The sequence below is a fragment of the Oryzias latipes genome, chromosome 6 (assembly GCF_053564925.1).
Source record: "Oryzias latipes strain Hd-rR chromosome 6, Olatipes_Hd-rR_3.1".
Classification (NCBI taxonomy): domain Eukaryota; kingdom Metazoa; phylum Chordata; class Actinopteri; order Beloniformes; family Adrianichthyidae; genus Oryzias; species Oryzias latipes.
The window spans coordinates 28,722,791-28,743,018 of record NC_136242.1 but is presented as its reverse complement, the minus strand read 5'-3'; the positions used below and the strand labels follow the sequence as shown (position 1 = coordinate 28,743,018).

The 20,228-nt window shown below is 41.3% G+C and overlaps 1 long non-coding RNA gene across 2 annotated transcripts; it reads right to left on the bottom strand.

The window, feature by feature from the left end:
* Positions 1–15,354: 15,354 nt before the first annotated feature.
* LOC144992573 (uncharacterized) lies at positions 15,355–17,615 on the bottom strand. 2 transcript variants are annotated; one of them, XR_013656637.1, is made up of 4 exons: positions 17,482–17,615; positions 16,144–16,208; positions 15,884–16,039; positions 15,355–15,777 (listed from the first exon to the last, which is right to left on the bottom strand). It is a non-coding gene; the product is annotated as an uncharacterized LOC144992573 (long non-coding RNA). The 2 variants fall into 2 exon arrangements; XR_013656638.1 differs by lacking the exon at positions 17,482–17,615 and adding an exon at positions 16,496–16,656.
* Between the last annotated feature and the right edge of the window lie 2,613 nt (positions 17,616–20,228).

Sequence of the window (20,228 nt, the reverse complement as noted above, 5' to 3'; positions counted from 1 at the left end):
AGCATTAATAAGCATTTCTTAGTTCAAAAGTGCAAAGGAGATCAGTAAAAACTGAATATTTATTGATTATTCCATGTTGAGTCCAACTGCTGGTCAGTCTCCAGAAAAAGTGTCATAAGCTGTGTTTCCACTCACTATGAAGTTGCGCAAATTGGATTTGCGATAATAAATTTCTCTAATGGTATCTCAATTTTGGGAAAAACTCGCAATACTGCAGTGAAAACACTTTTTTGGAATGAAATGAGTCATGTGACCAACAATCAGACAATGCACTTCTTGGTAGGAGCTGGCTGCCTTGGGTACCGCAGAGCGGGCGCCGTAAGAAGGGCCACAGCATCACACACCTCACCAAAGTTTAGTGTGTCATGTGGAATTGTTGGAGCCAAACCCCCTCTGTAAAAATCACCAACTACCAACCATCAACCAACCAAAGTGCAGACTGATGCCGCTAAACCTGTGTACCAGGCAGCACTTTATCTCATCATTTTAGCGTTTTTAGTGTCTCATCATCGCTACTAAATGTGATCTATGTCCTTCTCTCCCCTCGTGTTATCCGCTAATCCTGTCACTTCCTTAAACAATAGCTGTGTGTTGTCGTGAATGAAACGGCTCTTTTGGAGACTCTGTTTGGAGTGAAAGACGAGAGCCGGCTCCTTTATGGGAGCCTTGTTCAAGGATCGACGTATTGAGCATCCCTGGTGTAGAGACTGCCGCAGCTAAAAAGCTCAAGTTGGGCAAAACCTTTTAACCCTTTACAACCGGAGCTGGCGCCCGCGACATTACATAACACATGCTCTTTGAACTACCGTAACTCTTTGTTTCTATGAGCAATTAACATAAATCCCATGGATTCTGACGCGGCACAGAATCAGCTGATTCATGTGGAATGTGTAAACTCACTTCAGTAGTGTTGCTTCTCAGCACAAAGCTGCTTACCTCAGCGTCCGAATCCATTGGAATTACGTTTTATTGCGTAAACGGTTGAAGAGTTTCAGTAATTCAAAGAACTGTAAAGGGGGAAAAACAAGTGTTTTTGTTTAACGCCGGCCAACAGACATCAGTCAATGAAATCCCCTACAATAAGATACGACAAGTCTTTACATTTACATGGTTCCCGTCGTCAAGAAGTGTTGTTCCTTCTGCGGTTGTGACAATTGTGTACACATTTTTTGCTAAGAGGAATACAGTTTGAACCCAATGGAACCTTTTATCATAGTTACCATTTTCTGATGGGTGGGTCATTACTTTTTATTTTTTTTGTGTCTTCTACAGAAAGTTTAGAAACGTCTCCTAAGTAACATAGGATTATCTGTTCCTAAACTGTTTAAATTAGCATTAATGTGTGTGGTGGAGCCAAACAGACAACAGAACAGGGATTTAATTGGCTCAATGCCCATTACTAATAATATGATAATTGATCCCCCTGTTGTGTATTTGCGCAGGCGAGATTTTGCTCCCCTGCTGTGTTTGTGTTTGTACAGTTAATGTTTGTTCGCGTGCAGAGAATGTGTGTCTTACAAGGTCACGCCTCAGGCTGTCTGTGCTGACACACACACCTGTAGTTCGGTCTCTGATCATGTGACTAGCTGTCATGGTAACTGTCACTAGGCACAACGATTGATCAAAGCCTTGCATGACAGGAACAGATGAGAACAAACAGAGCCAATGTGTCAAGTACACGAGCGGGCTGACAGTGCAACACAACAAAAGCTCACAGACGTACCCGTGCCGCCTTTTTCCTCCCGGATCTGATAGGCTGTTGACTTCTCTGTTGGGGTGCCGGTGTGGGGGTCCTCTGGCTAACTGCATGTATGTGGGAATTTGAAGTGACGGCTAACTCAATAACTCACGTTGATTGGGACCACCTGCAGCTGAAAGTAGAGAAGACAAACCGTCAAAGCAGGGCGGCTTTTCTGAACGTCTCCTCTCCCAACGGTATTAAAGCCGTAGCAAATTTTAGTTTTTAGGGTTTGTAATATTTCTAAAACAGTGGAACACAAGAAGATGCTTGCGACCTGGATAAATTGTGTACTGATATTTCAACCCACCTGTACTCCCACAAATTTTAACAGTTTGACGAAAGCCTCATTTCCACTGAGTGGTACAGTACCGTCCGGTCCACTCTGGTGTTTTGAGCGTTTCCCTTATAAATGGACCTAAAGTTCACAAACTTTTAAGCTGGACCAAACCAAACCGTTGGTTGTGGTTCCATGGGAAAATGGAATGGAACCGGTTATGGCGAAGCTACTGTTGAAACTCGTTGAAGGGCTAATGGTCATTACGACAAAAGAAAGCAGCTGTATTCCTCTTCGCCGCCCGAAATTTTCACCCAAACTACATTAAATGCTTTGTTTGTACGAAGTATCAAAAGCCAAGCAGAAAAAATGACCTGCTGGAAGAGCTCCGTTGTTGTTGTTAGCTTCACCCTGCCTGCACCGTAACGGTACAACAACTTTGAGTGGATACTCACATCTGAACGGCCTGGACCATTCTAAACCAGACTGGACCGGACAGGACCACTCAGTGGAAATGAGGCTGCATTAGACCATCAATTTAAACCTTAAAACCAGAGTCAACAAATGTAAGATTCTTTTCTTTAAAAAAAAAAATCTTTAGCATCTCTGTTTGCACAGTTTTTGACGGCCTATCACACGTCGCACAAATAGTTTAGCCTTAGTCACAGTTGTTTTTATGGGTGAGTACGAGCTGCAGGCAAAAAAAAAAAAAAATGGCACGGAATATCATGGTTGTGGACCACTCAGTGAGCCCATGGAGCCAAAATGTTCATGCACATTTTTCTTTTTAAAACAAAAAGACTCATTTTCAGACAAATTGTAGCAAACACTTCAACAACACACGAGTGTAAGTAAGGGGGAAGTAGGTGAGACACAGCCATGTCACAGATTTTTCTGTTGTGCACAAGGAGCCAGACTGTTAAAAACGAGGAAATGATTCAATCAGAGCCTAGCACTTGTGTATCACCTGAACACCTCATGCTTTCTGCATTTAGAAAGGCGCTAGCACTCACACCTCACTTACAGTACGGTGTAAGGGCACCGTCTGACGGTATCACCCATAAATCATGAGAATGAGCAACTTACATTATTCTTACAAATACTTGACAGTACATTTACCACACACCCGGGAATCGTACGTTCCAGTTGCGCTCTCCTCAAGATGTGGCCACACCTGTCTATGACCCTTCCAGGACCCGGACAACCCAAAACACCAGAGCACCCATGGTGTGGAGCAGCCATGCTATAGGTTGACGCCACTGTTCGGCTATGGAGTTGCCATCAGTGTGTGAATATGTCGGTGAACAGGACTGTGACTGCGAAGCACTTCTGGCCTTCTAAGAAGGTAGTAAAACGCCACATATGCATACGCCGTTTACTATTTCACCTGGGTGTTAATGTTTATATACGCTTTTTAAATCAAGCTCCATGTGTTTGACAGCATGTTAATGAAAATTGCTGGTGATTGGTTGGTTAGTTTGACTGATTGACTAGCTATAAAAGCAGATGGATTACTTCCATTTACTTCTCTAAACTCACATCTGCTCATCCATTGCAGTTCATGTTGTTCATCAGCAGGTTTATTGTAATCCACTCTGGTTCTCGTTACAAAAACATCAACACATGTCCCTTTCAGATTAAAATTGTAATTTTTAGTAAGCCTAACGTTTTACATGAACCTTCCAAACCTGGTTAAACAAAACCTGGAGTAAAACATGTCTTTTCTGAAAATTGCTTGATATGTTGCTGCTTGTCAATCACTGAATGATAAGGAAAACTGAACCATCCAGTGACTTTTTGTCGTTTACCCTCCAAGTGTCTGATCAGCTTCTAGTTTGTTCAGAGTAAACACACCAAAATGACTTTTGCTGTTGGCATCAAATATCGCTGCATCTTGTGCTTAACTCAGACACCCCAGGGCCCTGAAAGAAATTACCGCACTCGCTTCCCTGGGAATTAGAGTGGGCTGCAAAAATAGCAACGAAACTGATGAAGAACAGTCTTGGAGATGACAAAAAAATGTACATTATGGAGGTTCATTCACCCTAAGTGGCTTTGAAGAATTCTTCATAACCTGCAGGTTTAATGTTTTGTTTTCATCAAAATTGTTCCATTCTAATCCCACTCTTCTTTTAGAAATAGAGATGTGGGGGTGTCATTTAGCACTAGTGGTGGGTAAAACCACAGATTTCAGGATTGATATGATACCAAGTTATTGCCACCCTAATGTTACAGATATAAATTTGACCTTTTATACTTTTTTAACACCGGAGAAAACAATCCTTCCCTCAGGGAACTCATCTCCCAGCAACACCTCTCCTCTAACTCATGGTCCACTTTGCTCAGTAAACCTACTGTAAGCGCCCCCCCCCCCCCCCCCCCCCCCCCCCCCCCCCAATGTCTGTGCTTTTACTTTAGCACGATTTTCAACAGGCCTAAATGAAGTTTGTTTTCTGATTTGCTGAGTAGTTTTCCTCTCATTAGAGGATTCTCCGGTCTCACAGATCACATTGTCTCTGTCCGTCATGGAGTCCGTCAATTTTCTTACCCAACAAAACCACACATTATATCAGTATGATTGGTTATTAGCACATTTTGTTTACACGTTTTTACTATTTAATGGTACCATTTTGTTTGTTTGTACCATGTCATCGGACAGTATAAACATTTCAGGCCACCTGAAAACTTTGTACCTAAACTTTTTATAATAATAGAAATACATGTACATTGTTATGGGTGTTGTACAGAATTGTTTTAATGGGGTTAAATAAGTTTGGTGTTGCTGCTGTATTGTACAGCCTTTGTATTTAACAACTGTTGTCTCATTTTTAGTTTTTTAAGTGTTACGACATGCTACTCCGTGCCGCTATTCCTGCGTCGCGCCAGGTACAACCTCAAAACAGAAGAAATGGTTGCAGTTCATGTATGAGTAATAGTCCAACCCAAGTGTAGATATTTTTGTTTGGCCATAAATCAATAGCAATACTAGAGTTGGTAACAATATTATCAACCATTGGATTGATCCTCCAACCCTTGTTTGGTGCCTCATGGTCTTTATTGGCCTGCATCAGGTTTATTATTCCACGTCAAAAGAAAAGAGTCAATCTACCACATTTAGTACAATTAAAAGGAAATGAAGAGGAAATAAATGACTCACCAGAACCTTTCAAACATAATTTATGTTTTTCAATAAAAGACAAATTTTAGACTCCAAGTTGGATTTCACAGCAAGTCAGTACATTTTAAAGGTCAGCTTTACTTCTCAGGAAGTTTAACACTTTGTGGTTTTTAAATTGGCAGAAAACATTAAAAGGTGGTAATGATTAAACTGATATTTGTACAGTGAACAACTTTATTGTGTATCTAAGTAAAAATGTATAGTATTATCAGACAATCCGACAGACTCTAAAGGCAAATATAAAAACCGAATGTTCTGATGCTAAAAGTTTGGCTTTTTGTTTATCGGTTAGTGTTTGTCACTGAACTATTGGAGAGTTCCTTTCAAACCTCTTTTGAGATTGTGATTAAAGTTTTAGCCAAAATCATAGTTTTTGTGTCTCGTGTGGCTTTCATGAGCTGGTCCGGAAGTTATACATGCCTGAAGTTCAAGAGTACGGAGCCCGTGTCCTGACATTAAAAAACTAAAATTTATCTCATTCCCACAGATTAATATCTTGTTCACACAAATGAATATCTCAGTCCCACAAGATAACATTCTGTTCCCTCGAAATACTATTTCATTCCCTCTTAATAATTAATTTGTGCGAACGAAATAATTAAGTCGTGCGAACGAAATAATTATTCACGTCATAAGTCATTCATAAACACGAATATGCTCTCCTTTCGGCCGCAAGAGTCGCTTTCAGCGGTAACTTCTGTGTTTCTGTGACCCACATTCGTTCAAGAAAGGAAAAAGAAAAACAAGAATGATCAATTTATTATCGTCTCAATGAATATAAGAAAAATAACATGAGATTTATGATACCTAGGCTTGCTGCTTTGCCATACAATTCACTGGACGTGGCTCCTTAGCTCCGCCGTGGAGCTCTTTTGCTTGTCATGCTGGCATTCGGGCAGCTGGCTGGCGGATAGACAGACAGCCATCTGATATTGTAGTTTAGGGTCGAATATATAGGAATAATAATATTCAGGACTTGTCTTTTATTAACATACTCTTTAGCAGTCGCTTTACATTCGAAGGCTAGCAGACTACATGCTAACTAGCCGATCATTTATCCTGTTATTCACGTCATAGATTAACTGCAGATACCTTCACGTTTCTGTCTGTGTGTGTCTCACCTTGCATTGAAGACATGGAGGATGTTTAGATATCAGATTTACTTATTTTGAAAAGCACAAAGCATCGGTAATCACGTTCATGATCACGGTACACTCTCCGTCCATCTTGCTGCAAAAGCCGCTTTCTGCCGCTACTTTCATGTCGCTGGTAGCATTCAATAGGGGTAAAAATAAAAGCAAGAATGATTGATCCATTAATGTCTCGATGAAAATCAGAAAAATATCATAAGATTGGGCTGGCTGCTTCGCCTACCGGACTTAGCTCCTAGCATTACAAACATGGCTGTCAGCAATATCCCTTCATGCATCACGCATGCCCAAGATGCATTTCGACCAGCCAATCATTGGTCTTGTTGTTACACCTCAGTTACAGGGACACGGTGATTGGTCGAAATGACAAGTCCTGAATATTATTATTCCTATATATTCGACCCTAAACTACAATATCAGCTGGCTGTCTGTCTACCCGCCAGCCAGCTGCCCGAATGCCGGCATGACAAGTAAAAGAGCTCCACGGCAGAGCTATGTGATGTGCAGTGAATCGTATGGCAAAGCAGCCAGCCTAGGTATCATAAATCTTGTGATTTTTTTTCTTATATTCATTGAAACAATAATAAATTGATCATTCTTTTTTGTCTTATTCCTTTCTTGAACGAATGTGGGTCACAGAGACACGGAAGTTACCACTGACAGCGGCTTTTACGGCCGGAAGGAGAGCATATCTGCGTTTATGAATGACTTATGACGTGAATAATTATTTCGTTTGCACGAATTAATCATTTTGAGGGAACGAAATAGTATTTTGAGGGAACTGAATATTATCTTGTGGGAACGGAATAATGTGGGAACTGAATATTATTTTTTGGGAACAGAATATTATTTTGTGCGAACAAGATATTAATCTGGGCTGCACGGTGGCGCAGTGGTTAGCGCTCTTGCCTCACAGCAAGAAGGCCCCCGGTTCAAGTCCCGGCTGGGGGACATGAAAAACACAACATCAATGGGGGACCTTTCTGTGTGGAGTTTGCATGTTCTCCCCGTGCATGCATGGGTTTTCTCCGGGATCTCCGGCTTCCTCCCATCATCCAAAAACATGCTTCATAGGTTAATTGGCAACTCTAAATTGTCCATAGGTGTGAGTGTGAGAGTGAATGGATGTGTGATTGAGGATATTCCACCCTGTGACAGACTGGCGACCAGTCCAGGGCATCCCTTGCCTTCGCCCAAGTGGCCGGGATAGGCTCCGGCAACCCCGTGACCCTGAAAGGGAATAAACGGTTAAGAAGATGAATGAATGGATGAATGAATGAAGATATTAATCTGTGGGAACGAGAAATAAAAATTGTGGAAACGAGATATATTTTAATTTTTTAATGTCAGGACACGGGCTCCGTACAAGAGCTAATGTCCTTCAAACTCGGATCCCACTTTTCAGCGAGGACTTTTGGAATCACTTGATCAAAAATGATTTCCAAAATGGATTAAACCCACTAAGGAGACTGTGTGCATGCAAAGGATGCTTCTCCAATCAGTAGAATGGCCAAAAATGTTATTTTGTCTCCAAAAAGGCATCTCTTTATTCATGGTGTATAAAAGGCCTTTTAGGTTCCATTGCTAACAGAATTTCATCATCAGTTTACTTTCGTTGATTGTTGTCTTCATAGCACCAGGTTGTACCCCCAGAAGAGGTGATGGCAGTTGGTCCATTATTTTTGTAAATATATGCCATCTTTTAAAGTATAACTACAAATACTAGTGATGTTTATATCAGGGCAGCACAATGGCATAGTGTGGCCAGCACTCTTCCTCACAGCAAGAAAACCACGGTTCAAATTCCTGCTGGGACCTTTCTGTGTGGCGTTTGCTAGGTCTCCTCATGCATGCGTGGGCTTTCTCCGGGCACTCAATGCTCCTCCCACAGCCCGAAAATATGCTTCATGGGTTGATTGTTTACTCCAAGTGTCTCCAGGTGTGAGTGTGTGTGATTGTGTGCCCTGCGACAGATTGGTGACCTTTCCAGGGTGTACCTCAACTTCTCCCAAAAGTAGCAAGGACAGGCTCCAGCAACCCTGTGACCCAGACAGGGATATGTACCGGTTTAAGTAAATGGATGGAATTAGTGTCATGCTGACTTAAAAAGTGTAGTAAAGATGAATGCCGGAGAATAGTTCCTAAAAACAGTTGAACAAAGGCCAAAGGAACACTAGTTTAGAGCTACAGCTTTTCTTTATCTAATATTCATGTTCAAATAACAAACAAAAACTGAACATAGGGTTCTTATGATCAATCATTCTCATGTTTTCCTGCTCAGTCACACCTCACTTTAATGACAGTCGTTGTTGGGTCTCTGCACAGCCCGATGATGAGGTGAATCATGGATCGTGGTCTTTAGAACTGAGAGTGAGAAATTCTGGTAGAGTTTACCTGTGTCTTTGAACTAGAATCCAAAGCTCCAGATTACTGACCAGCAGCAGAGAATGAAACTTTATGAAATGCTGTATGCAAGCGGATCATCTCTTACTTTTGTAAAACATCAAGGTCTGATGAACAGTATGATTGTGTGCCTGTTGCCATGGCAATGCTTGTTATGCCTCTAAGCAAATCAGTGCGAAGAAAAAATGTTTAAACATCTGCCTCACTTGTTTCATTTTGGCCCAAGAATTATTTTTATAAGAGCCTCACGTGAAGCTTTTTCAACATTATTGCTTAGAATTGTAGTTACAACTATCAAAACACGGATCACTCTAACATCTGCTTATTACTGAGGTCCCACTGATGCTTTGTATTAAAAGATGCTTCTAATGGTTTGACCTCCCTTTTTCTTTTGTGTGTGAAAAAGAACGACCTCCACCTTTTCTCTGGTAAACCTCCAAAAAGGTTTTCATCTGCTTTGCTGAAACTTTGAACTAAACAAGAAAAATACCCAAACTAGAACAAATTATTTCAATGACTGAGGCCATTAAAAAAAGGCACATAATGGCCTTATTCAGTTAATTTCTCTCACATATTCAGTTAATTTCTTTATTGAAATATGCATCACGTCTCCTGAATCCACACGTAACCATCGAGCTGAGGACTGAAAAGCAAAAACCCACATGCCGTCAAAAAGAAACCTTTCAGAGTCTGAAAAATGGAATTGGTGATCACTAGATGACAGGTATTGATTAAATGTGGTGGGATGTGTGTTTGTCTGCAGTCGGACTCAACGGAAAGGTCAACACAAAAAAGGCCAAACATTATGAAATCCAAAACATTTTTGAGATGAGACTTTCATGAATACAGGATGTCTTCCTGCTTTTGTATTTTGGCCTCCTAATGTGAAGGTTGGCTCTCTTTCGTCCTTTAATCCGAGCACAACCAGTCCTTAAGAATCCGCCAACTCTTACTGTGATGCATAAAGTTTTGTGGTAAAGGTTTCATGTGGTAGCACCGCAGTTCCAGCTGTGTGGGTCAAGGCCGTCTCACACAGCTACTACGTATATTTTGAGCTACAAACAGGTATGAAATTTAGGTCTTTCATGTCTTGCGATCGTCATTCGTCGATGTGCGCAGATGTCTTTCGGGGGTTTCTGTAACAGGTCTTCACGTGAATCCTGTTTTGAGCTGTTCAAAAATGTTTGATCAGTTGAGAATTACACAGTTTATGCGTATTTTACGTAATTTCTATGTAATTACTTCATAGATCTTACGCTGTTGTGCGTGATTTTTGCTAGATGTGTACACAAACTTGTGGCTTTCCACGACCGTTCCACATATATCTAGCAAACTTTTTAGGCCTGTACCACAGATGTATAACTTTTATAGTCCGTCTACAGCGCACATGACGTTAAAATTACGTAATTGACGCACAAATCTTGAGCCAGATTTGGCTTTTACGTTGGTTTACATCTTGTTTGCGTGGTTTATTCTCCCTTCCTCCGTGGGTTTTAACGTGATGCATCTGAGAAAATTTCATGTGAAATAGAAAAGTATATTCACAAATGACCAATTTTCATCTGTGCAGTCTGAGCAGAATGTACGTAGTGGAAAAAGACATTTATAGGTGCAGGACAGTTTGTCTGGTCATGGGTTCACATTCAGTTTTGATCATTATGTTCTTGGCCACAACATCTACTATGACTTCCTGTTGACTTCAGTTGTGAGAAACCTGGATAAAACACAGAAGATAAGATCTATGTTTACTCTCAGTGGGATTTGGTCTCTAGGTTACAAATTCAAGTGGATATCCAATAATATTTTTTCAGACAAACTGCTGAGTAGTTTGTTCTCCTGACCTAGACCAAAGATAGATGAATAGAAAAAATAAATCAAGAAACGAATAAAAAATTCTTTGCTTCTCTGTTGCTCCCTTTAGGAATCCTTGACGTCCATCTAACCTTCTCCTCTGCATCCTCTTCATCTCCTTCACTACATCCATGAAGCTCATTTTTGATCTTCTTCTAGTCCTCTTTCCTGATGGCTCGAACCTCAGCATCCTTAAACCAACATAATCACTCTCCCTCCTCTTTATGTGTCCAAATCATCAACATCTCCATCTCCATTTATCTCCAAAATATCTAACAGGTTCTAGGCATCTTCCTGGTTCACTGATGGATTCATTCCTGATCCTATCCATCCATCCTCCTCACGCCGTGAGCGATATGAGACCCCTGTTTCCAAGAGTTCATGTATCTTTCCTGTTTATTTGAGTGGTTGCAGACTTTTCCATCAGAATTCTTAGAAGAACTCGTTTAGATCCATTCACACATTTCCCTTTTTTCATTGGGATGACTTAAAAAAAAAACAAACGTTCAGCAGAACCCTTTTCTCTGCTGCCAGACTCCAGAGAAAAACATGCAGATCTGAGAGTAAGGCTGACTGCATTTCCCCTCTGGAGCAAAGCGCTGGTTTGATGCTGTGGAACCGAGTGTCTCAGCCTGATGCTGTTCATGTCACTTGTTTCTGTCTTTATTATTCCCAGAGGTCTCCGGCGTTCCCTCTGGGTTTGTTCTTCCCATCAACCTCCTCTTGTTTTTGTTCTTCCTGCAGCAGTTGCGTGTTTGTGTGTGGTTTTTTTTTTGTATGCACCAGGTGCCTCTTGAGTCTTACAGATGACGAGAGGAAGGATACAGTGTCACTTCAGTCATGGCCTCTCATCTGTCTCCCCCCTCTCTTACTTAACCAGAGTCTACAAAGACACACAAAACGATGCCATGGCTTTCTCCTCCTCCTCTCTCTCTCTCTTTTTTTTTTATATATCTCCCAAGCTCATTGGCATTTTCTCCTGCAGTTTCACTCGCTGTCTTGTCCTCTACCTTCAACCTTTTCTTACTTTCTGCTTCACTCCTCTTCTCATCCTTCCTGCTTCTGGATTTGCCATTTCGTCCTCATTGCAATCCTCTGAGGAGCCATTTGTGGGATGAGGCTTTCGTCTCTGCTGCAGCATCAGAGATATCAAAACAAATGAAATTAAATGGAGGCAAAGGAGGAGGGGAAGGGGGGGGGTCTCCTTGCAGCAGCCTCCAAATATGCAACACTGCAGCTTTTAAGATTATGGGCCATTATTGTCTGCATTCTTAAACACAGCATCATTTTGAGGCAAATGAACAGGAAAATTCTGAGACTAGAGGCGCTGCAATCAAGTCTTCTAATAACTGGGTCCTGGAGAGAAGAGGTAGTAGAAACCCATTCTTTGTTGTCTTTGGCTATTAACTGAAAAACATTTATTCATTTAAATCTACTTTTGAAGGTTGGAAGATCAGATTATCTGCATGACTTGCTGATACTGTTGAGAAGAAGGATCAATAAGACAAGAAACTTCTTGCCACCCTGGTGTGAAAAAAGGGGAGAAAGAATGTAGAAATGCATCAGTTGTCCTCGTCTATTCTTCATGACACTTAAACAAAAATGTCTCATATAAACAACTTAAACCTCTTTATCGATCCAGAATAATGTCATCAAAAGATTACCTCAAATCTACATCTGAGAAATAAACTTAGTCCGGCACTCAGGCCGGCAGTTTTAACTATTCAGGCGAATTACTCTAAAATCCTCTTCCTGCTTCAAGAAATTGCATTCAGTTCTTTGCATTTGATCCATCCATTCATCTGTCTGCTCTTTGTCATCATCTGCCATCCATCCTGTCATTATCCATCCACTCTGCATCTCTTCCTCAACACATCAACCGTCCATCTCCATCATTACGTCTTCTCTTTGTCCTTTTTGTGATCTTCATGCGTTCTTTGTCTATGTGCTTTCCTCCGTGAGCCCTTGGCAGCATCACTAAAAGGCTGTCAGCACTAACCTTTACCTCCACCGGTCCGCTCTCACAAACCCTTCCCAACCCGGAGAACAGATCTGAGCGGAGTCACACCTCCTCTGCGACACCGTCAGGTACAGAAGGACGAGGCAGCAGACGAACGCAGACATGGAGACAACAGCAGGAGATGTGCAAGAAAAAAAAAACCCACAAGAAAGATGAGCTTTGACAAACATGTATTGATTTCTGTGACTGTTTAAGATCAGAAAACCATTTGTGACCTTTACTGTTATTTTCTAAAGAGGATGCAGCTGCACTTTTGTATTCTTCTGTGATAGTTTGATGCTGTATTAACAATGATGTCATGTAGGAAAGGTAAACAAAAAAGACCCATTAAAGATCCGGTTTAGTTGTTCTCATTATAAGCGTTATAAGCGTTCCACAGCTGCAGGTTTTTCAGCTTTGCGTTAAAAACGCTCAGAGGTCAGAAGAGAGTGACGGTGTGAGCCTCGGACGCCCGGAAGGACTGGGTTCCCAAACCCCAGTGCTTTTCCAGCGAGCGCTGCTGTTGATTCTTAGGGAATAATCTGGTTTGTAATGTGTCTGGACAGGTGTGAGCGTGTGCTGCTTCACACAACTGTCGGCCTTCCTGCCGGATCACGCCGGTGATTTTTCACAGGAAACGGCGAGGCGAGGCTGTGACCGGGACGCAGCAGTGACTCACCGCTAATGGAGTGCTACTCAACCTTTCGGTCGAACACAACAACTCTAATGGCGACGCAACGTGTCGATTCAAACCGGTCACAACACGGCGTGTGAAATTTGTTTTTACTAATTGAATGTTATTAGTCTGCAGCCGGCGACTCGCTTTACACCGAAGGACTGGTTTTCTTTGTCTTCTTTACAAAAGTAGCCTCTCCTCATTTCACACCAACGTTGTCCTTTATCGTGACTGAAAGAACCAAAACAGGCTCTGAAATCACACTAAAGTCTACATTTCATTTTCTCAAACAAAAAAGTGAGACTTTATTATCAGGAATCTGTGCAATAACTTCATGTTAACTCTTAATGAGCAGCTTTTTCTTAACTAAGGTGTGGGAATGAAATTTATAAAAATTCCAAAAAAATAACACAAGCACCACAATAAGAAGCCCTCCTGTTGGTTCTGAAAAAGGGCTTTGATTTTGAAATGAAACAGAACTAGTATTAAAACCTCTTAAAGAGTTTGAAAGTGGGAAATGAATTTAAGTTGAAAAATAAAATATGTTCATATGAAGTGTAAATAATTATTTTTGCTCAGTGTTTTTCCGTGTCATATCTTTTTTTACCCTTGGAACTTTTTAACTTCTTTTTGGCTTGTTTTTGCACAGAGGGGGCGGGTCTAACGGGGCGGGATTTTCCTGTTTCCCAGCCAGCAAAGCCAAGTGGGCCCCATATGGTTTAAAGATGGGCAGAAAATGTGGGCCCCAAATGGTTTTGCCCGCAGTTTCCATGGTGGCCCCAACTGTGTCTGCCCGCATAGGCTTGAAGTGGGTGCTGAGTGGGTGTCAGTTAGGCCCCAAGTGGGTAAATAATATTAGAACCCATGTAGGGCCCATATATTTGCCCATGTGGGCTGGAAGTGGGATAAAAACAGGGCCCATGTGGGTCCCAACTGGGTAAACTACCCAAGACCCACTTTGGCCCCACTAATGTGTCTATCAGTATCACATATGGGTTGTATGTGGGACCTAAATGGGCTTTAATGTGGGCTATAAGTGGGTTTGTCCGCAGTTTCCGTGGTGGCCCCAACTGTGTATGCCCACGTAGGCTTGAAGTGGGTGCTGAGTGGGTGTCAGATAGGCCCCAAGTTGGTAAATAATATTAGAACCCATGTAGGGCCCATATTTTTGCCCATGTGGGCTGGAAGTGGGATTAAAACAGGGCCTATATGGGTCCCAACTGGGTAAACTACCCAAGACCCACTTTGGCCCCAATAATGTGTCTATCAGTATCTTATATGGGTTTTATGTGGGACCTAAATGGGCTATAATGTGGGCTATAAGTGGGTTTGTCCGCAGTTTCCGTGGTGGCCCCAACTGTGTATGCCCACATGGGCTTGAAGTGGGTGCTGAGTGTATTTCCTGTAGGTCACAAGTGGGTAAGTAGCATTAGAACTGACATTGGGCCCATATTTTCACCCCTGTGGGTTAGAAGTGGGATTAAAACAGGACCCATATGGGTCCCAACTGGGAAAAGTACACAAGACCCACGTTGGCCCCACTAATATGTCTATCAGTATTGCATATGGGTTTTATGTGGGACCTAAATGGGCTATAATGTGGGCTATGAGTGGGTTTGTCCGCAGTTTCCATGGTGGCCCCAACTGTGTGTGCCCACATGGGCTTGAAGTGGGAGGTCAGTGGGTTTCCTGTAGGCCCCTAGTGGGTAAGTAGCATTAGAACCATACTCATAGTTAACCATAACTCGTAGTTCTTCATCTGTGGGCTGGAAGTATGATTGAAACAGGGCAAAGATGGGCCCCAATCAGGTAATCATCCATGACCCATTTTGGCCCCACTTAAGCATCAATTAGTATTGCATATTGGGTTAATGTGGGACCTAAATAAGCCACCATGTGGGCCATGAGTGGGTTTGTGCAGTGTTGCCATTGAGGTCCCACCTGTGTTTTCCTACAGTGCTATATACCAGTGAACCATTATAGGGTCTTCTTTTCCATCTAGCTTTCCTAAAACCCAAATGAGAAGATTCTGTAAAATCCCACTGTTTCACAACATAATTTTCCAAATGACGTCAACAAAATGCTTTTAAAATGTTTCAATTTAATAAAAGAAAATAAATTATCCTGATCCTGCATTGTGAAAACGAGATACAAGACCATGGCAAGGTCACCCAAAGGTTTAACAGATAACACACAGGATCTAACATACAACAGTTACTTAATAAAATAAAGAACTACTTCACTTGGTACAGTACAATATGAACAACCTTAATGTGTGCCAATTATGTGACGAAAAAATAAATAAATCCAGTAAAACAAAATACTCATAGCATCCTTGACGGTTCCTGAGAACAAGCTCCATCGGCTTGATATTCAAGCTCTCTTTGAGTCCTTATAGCTCGGTTTCCTCCCCTGTCACGAGCTCCAACAAACCATTTGGAGAGGCCCTTCTCCACTTCCTTTAGTGGGACTGGTTGGGTGATGTCATTTTTTCTTCACTGCCCCTAAAAAGAAATCACAAAAAACAAAGTATTCATTTTAGCCTGGGATTAAACTTACTAAATCATTTGTCAGTGATGAATATAAATTAATAAATTCAACTCTAATTACCATAGAAGACATCAAAAAGACGCAGTTAGCAGAATTTATTCTCTCCATGACGTCCAAACAGGTTATATTGCAGAGCCAACTCATTGGACATGAGGAAGCCCATCATTCTTCTGGTTGCATCGTCCAAGAGTCCCCAATTACTCCAACCACAGCAACCTTTTTAAATAGAGAAAATATCACAAGATAGAAAGATGCAGTTAAACGTTAACAGCTTAATTACATATATAAATAATAAAATAAAACTTTAAGTATAAACTTACAACTGCTGACATGAAATCTATATCGGCGAGTCTGTCACAACAACTTGAGTGAAGCTGCAGGTGACCTGACCAACACAAGGGACAAAACAACTAAACTCTGAAATAACCATTCCCTGAAGCAAGTGTTCAAGTAACTCTAGGATGATAAATAAAATTACGTTTACTCTATATATATATATATATATATATATATATATATATATATATATATATATATATATATATATATATATATATATATTAAGCATAATTAAAACTATTAAATACTTGCAGAAACTCAATACAGGGGCCTATACCCTGTTATTTCTAAGCCCTTAATAGTAAGCAACATCCATATATATGATAATATTACCTTTGGCACACACACAAAAGGATTTTTTTGATTAAATATTGGTTATTATCCTGCGTTTTTTTCCAAACTGGAAATAACAGGACTCATCCTCTGAGTCACCGGCTTTCGCTCTGTGTGTGTGACGTCAATCTCGGCAGATGGAGTCGGCCTCGGCAGCGTGTCTGCGTTTCTCCCAGGAAAACAAAAAAACATTCAAACTTCTGCAAAGATGGATGTGCATATTGTGCATATAAAAATAAAGCGCTTTTGACAAACATTTTTGCTCTGCGGAGAAAGTGGGTGTGTGTCTGTGGGCGGTGCCGGCAGCGCAGACTCTCATGAACGGGACCGTTCTCAATAATGTGTTCTTCACGTCAGCTCATGAGAAGAAATACCGCTTAGGTGTCATTTTGTGAGGAATCAACATTATAATACACTAAAAAGCTAAAACAAAAAAGATTTTGCATTTTATGGATCTAAACTCGCCGCTGGACTGATTAGTATTCATTCATTTTTACCGAGAAATTCCGGTCATTTTTCAAAATAAGATCATTCAGACTCATAATAAAACAAACTAAAAAAAACATTTCACACAAAACCTGGCCAAATTATATATGGCCAAAACAAGTTATCCCCGCAAGATCCAAATAGAAACCACTAAATTGGACGGAAACCCGCCGAATCTGGCAACTCTGTTACTACTAGTAATACTAGGATGCGCTTCCTTGTTTGACGCCTCGGTGAAACGCCGACACACACTGGCTGGATGATCGGTGACGCGACCCTATACTTGTCATCATGTCTGGAAATAAACCTTCTGCACGTGGAAACTAGTTGTCTGCCCGTTTGTGACACCGGCTTCTTTCAAATGCAAAAGCCGCTGTAACGTGGATGGATTCAACTGCAGGACAGAACAACACTCCCGAGCTGCGCATGCTTTTATGAACCACATTAATCATTGCCAGTTAGAGCTGTAAACAAAACACAAAACCAAAAAGGTATCTTACCTTGATATCAATAAATGGCCTGGATGAATGGTGCGACAGAAGTGCAGAATCTCCTTGCGTTGACGGACCAGGACGACTGACTGAATCCGTATCAGGAAATGAGCGGGAGATTCAAAACGCAGCAACCGTCCAATCAGCAACGCCTGCTTACCACTTTGAACTCCTTAAACCACCCTGCTTGCCCTTTGAGAAAAATTAAAACTTTAATTCTATTTTTTTTTTTACTTTTCAACAGTCAAAATGGGTTTTTGTAATAAGGCAGGTTTCTACTCCAATAAAAAAGTCATTTTATTTACATATTAAAATTTTCTATAAAAACTAGACTAAACCAATCCAGCATATGAACACATTTTATTTCAGTAGTAGTGTCAGGTAAGTTTGCATGACAGATGTTAAACTATTTTTGTAAGCTAACACAAGTAAAAGAAAAAATAGCAAATTGCTCTTTATGCTCATTGTGATTAAATGGTAAATGGCGTATACTTATATAGCACTTTTTACCTTCTTTCGAAGGCCCAAAGCGCTTTACAGTCACAGGTCCATTCACCCATGCACACACACATGGCGGCTCCGCTGCCGAACACTGGCGCCAACCTCCCACCAGAGGCAAGGTGGGGTTCAGGGTCTTGCCCAAGGACACTGCGACACATGGGCATGCAAGGCGGGAATCATACCTGCAATCTTACGATCATGGGTCGACTGCCCTACCGCTGCACCACTGCCGCCCCATATTAGTGCAAAGGTGTTACTACGAAGGGGAATATTCTGCTGTGTTCCAACCAATTTCACATTTAAATACTTCCAACATAATTCCAAAAAAAATTAATTAAAATTGCATGCACTAAATTAGATGAACTAAGGGAATTATTAGATATTCACCTCACCCAGCTCACTCTGTTAAAACAGAAACACTGCAAAGCGTGAGACACAGCGCAGAGGACAGCATCACGACACATTCACCTTTCCCACAGCTAGACTGCCACAGTTAAAATAATGTCAAAAATTAATAACTGAAATGCAACCAAAGACCACCATCCAAATAAATGTCTAATAACTTGTAATCTGCAATCTAATTGCCTGCAATTCTTATTCAGCTGGCCTGAGCCCACTGATGGGTTGCAAGTGCCCTTCTGCAGGGCCCTGAGATTAAATCTGTGTTGTTTGTTGATTGCAAGTTACAGGGAATAAAAGTCTTGGTTCATTTTGTATGCACTAAAACTGGGTGGATTGAAAAAGGTTAAAAACTGCTGTGTTTCACAAAACATACTGTATATAGCATTAGTTTTCTGTGTTTTAGAATTTAAGTTAGGGTATAGTAGGTGTAGGTACCAAAACTATTCAGCCTGCAATTACCGTTGGAGGTCCTTCAGGGTCCTGGGACTAATGCTGACGTCACATTTTTTTTAATGGCTGTCCGTTGGTCCGGTGACGTGTCAGATTGTGATAGGACAAATTACAATACTGGTAAATGGTAAATGTCGTACACGGATACAGAGCTTTTCTACCTTCCTTGAAGGCCCAAAGTGCTTTACAGTCATAATTCCATTCACCCTTTCACACACACATTCACAGACTGGTGGTGGCTCCGCTGCCGAACACTTGCGTCAACCTTAAAAAACAGAGTTAAGGTGGGGTTCAGTGTCTTGCCCAAGGACACTTCGACACATGAGCGGAGCACAATGATTCCTCTTTTTCAAAACGTTACCTTGAGACCTTTGCACCCCTAAGCATTGACTGCATATGCATACATGGCCAATAAAAAAACCTTGAACCTTGAAGCCAGGCTTGTTCTGAATAGGACAGCAACACAACAAATGTGTTATGTTCAAACAAAGTTACCACTTCATCTTAAACTGTGTCGTTAAAAACTTGAATCTGTGTTGGATCCACTGAGCACCAATGAAAAAAGTAAATATTTTTAATAAATAGGAAAGCCAGACAGAAGACTAGATGGTTGTATGGTGCCAAAATTGGGACAAGTGGTCACCCTACTTGTATCTAATTGCTTACTGCTACATCCTCAAAATCTCAGCACTTCCTCTACAAACTACCAAAACTCTGGACAGGAAAAAATAAATGTCATAATTGTCCAATATTGCAAATGCAGGTTGGTCTGGGTAAAACATGGTAAAATATTAAAATGTATGTCTATTTGTGGTTCATCAATTTAGCCAGTGTTAACAGCTGGACTGATGAGAATTAGAAAAGCTGTGATTCATATTCAATTTGGAAAGAGTCTTCAGGGGTTCTGTCATTTTACTCATCTTCTTGGATTTTAAGCATATGTCTAGTAACAGAATACAAAACAACCTTTTAAAATACCTGCCTATATGGTTAACCCATTAGCACTCTTACTGTGGTACTCATTTGTAGCAAACCATGTGGGTCCTACATACAGTGGCCCACTTACAGACCAGGTCTTCTTCGCCCACCTAGATCCTTTATTCAGCCTATATGGTTAGCCCATGAGGGCTCCTCATGTGGGACCCATGTAAGTTATACCACATGGACCCTACATACAGTGGCCCAGTTACAGACCAGGTCTTCTTTGCCCACCCGGGCTCTTTATCAGGCCTATATGGTTAGCCCATGAGGGCTCCTCATGTGGGACCCATGTAAGTTATACCACATGGGCCCTACATACAGTGGCCCAGTTACAGACCAGGTTTTCTTTGCCCACCCGGGCTCTTTATCAGGCATATATGGTTAGCCCATGAGGGCTCCTCATGTGGGACCCATGTAAGTTA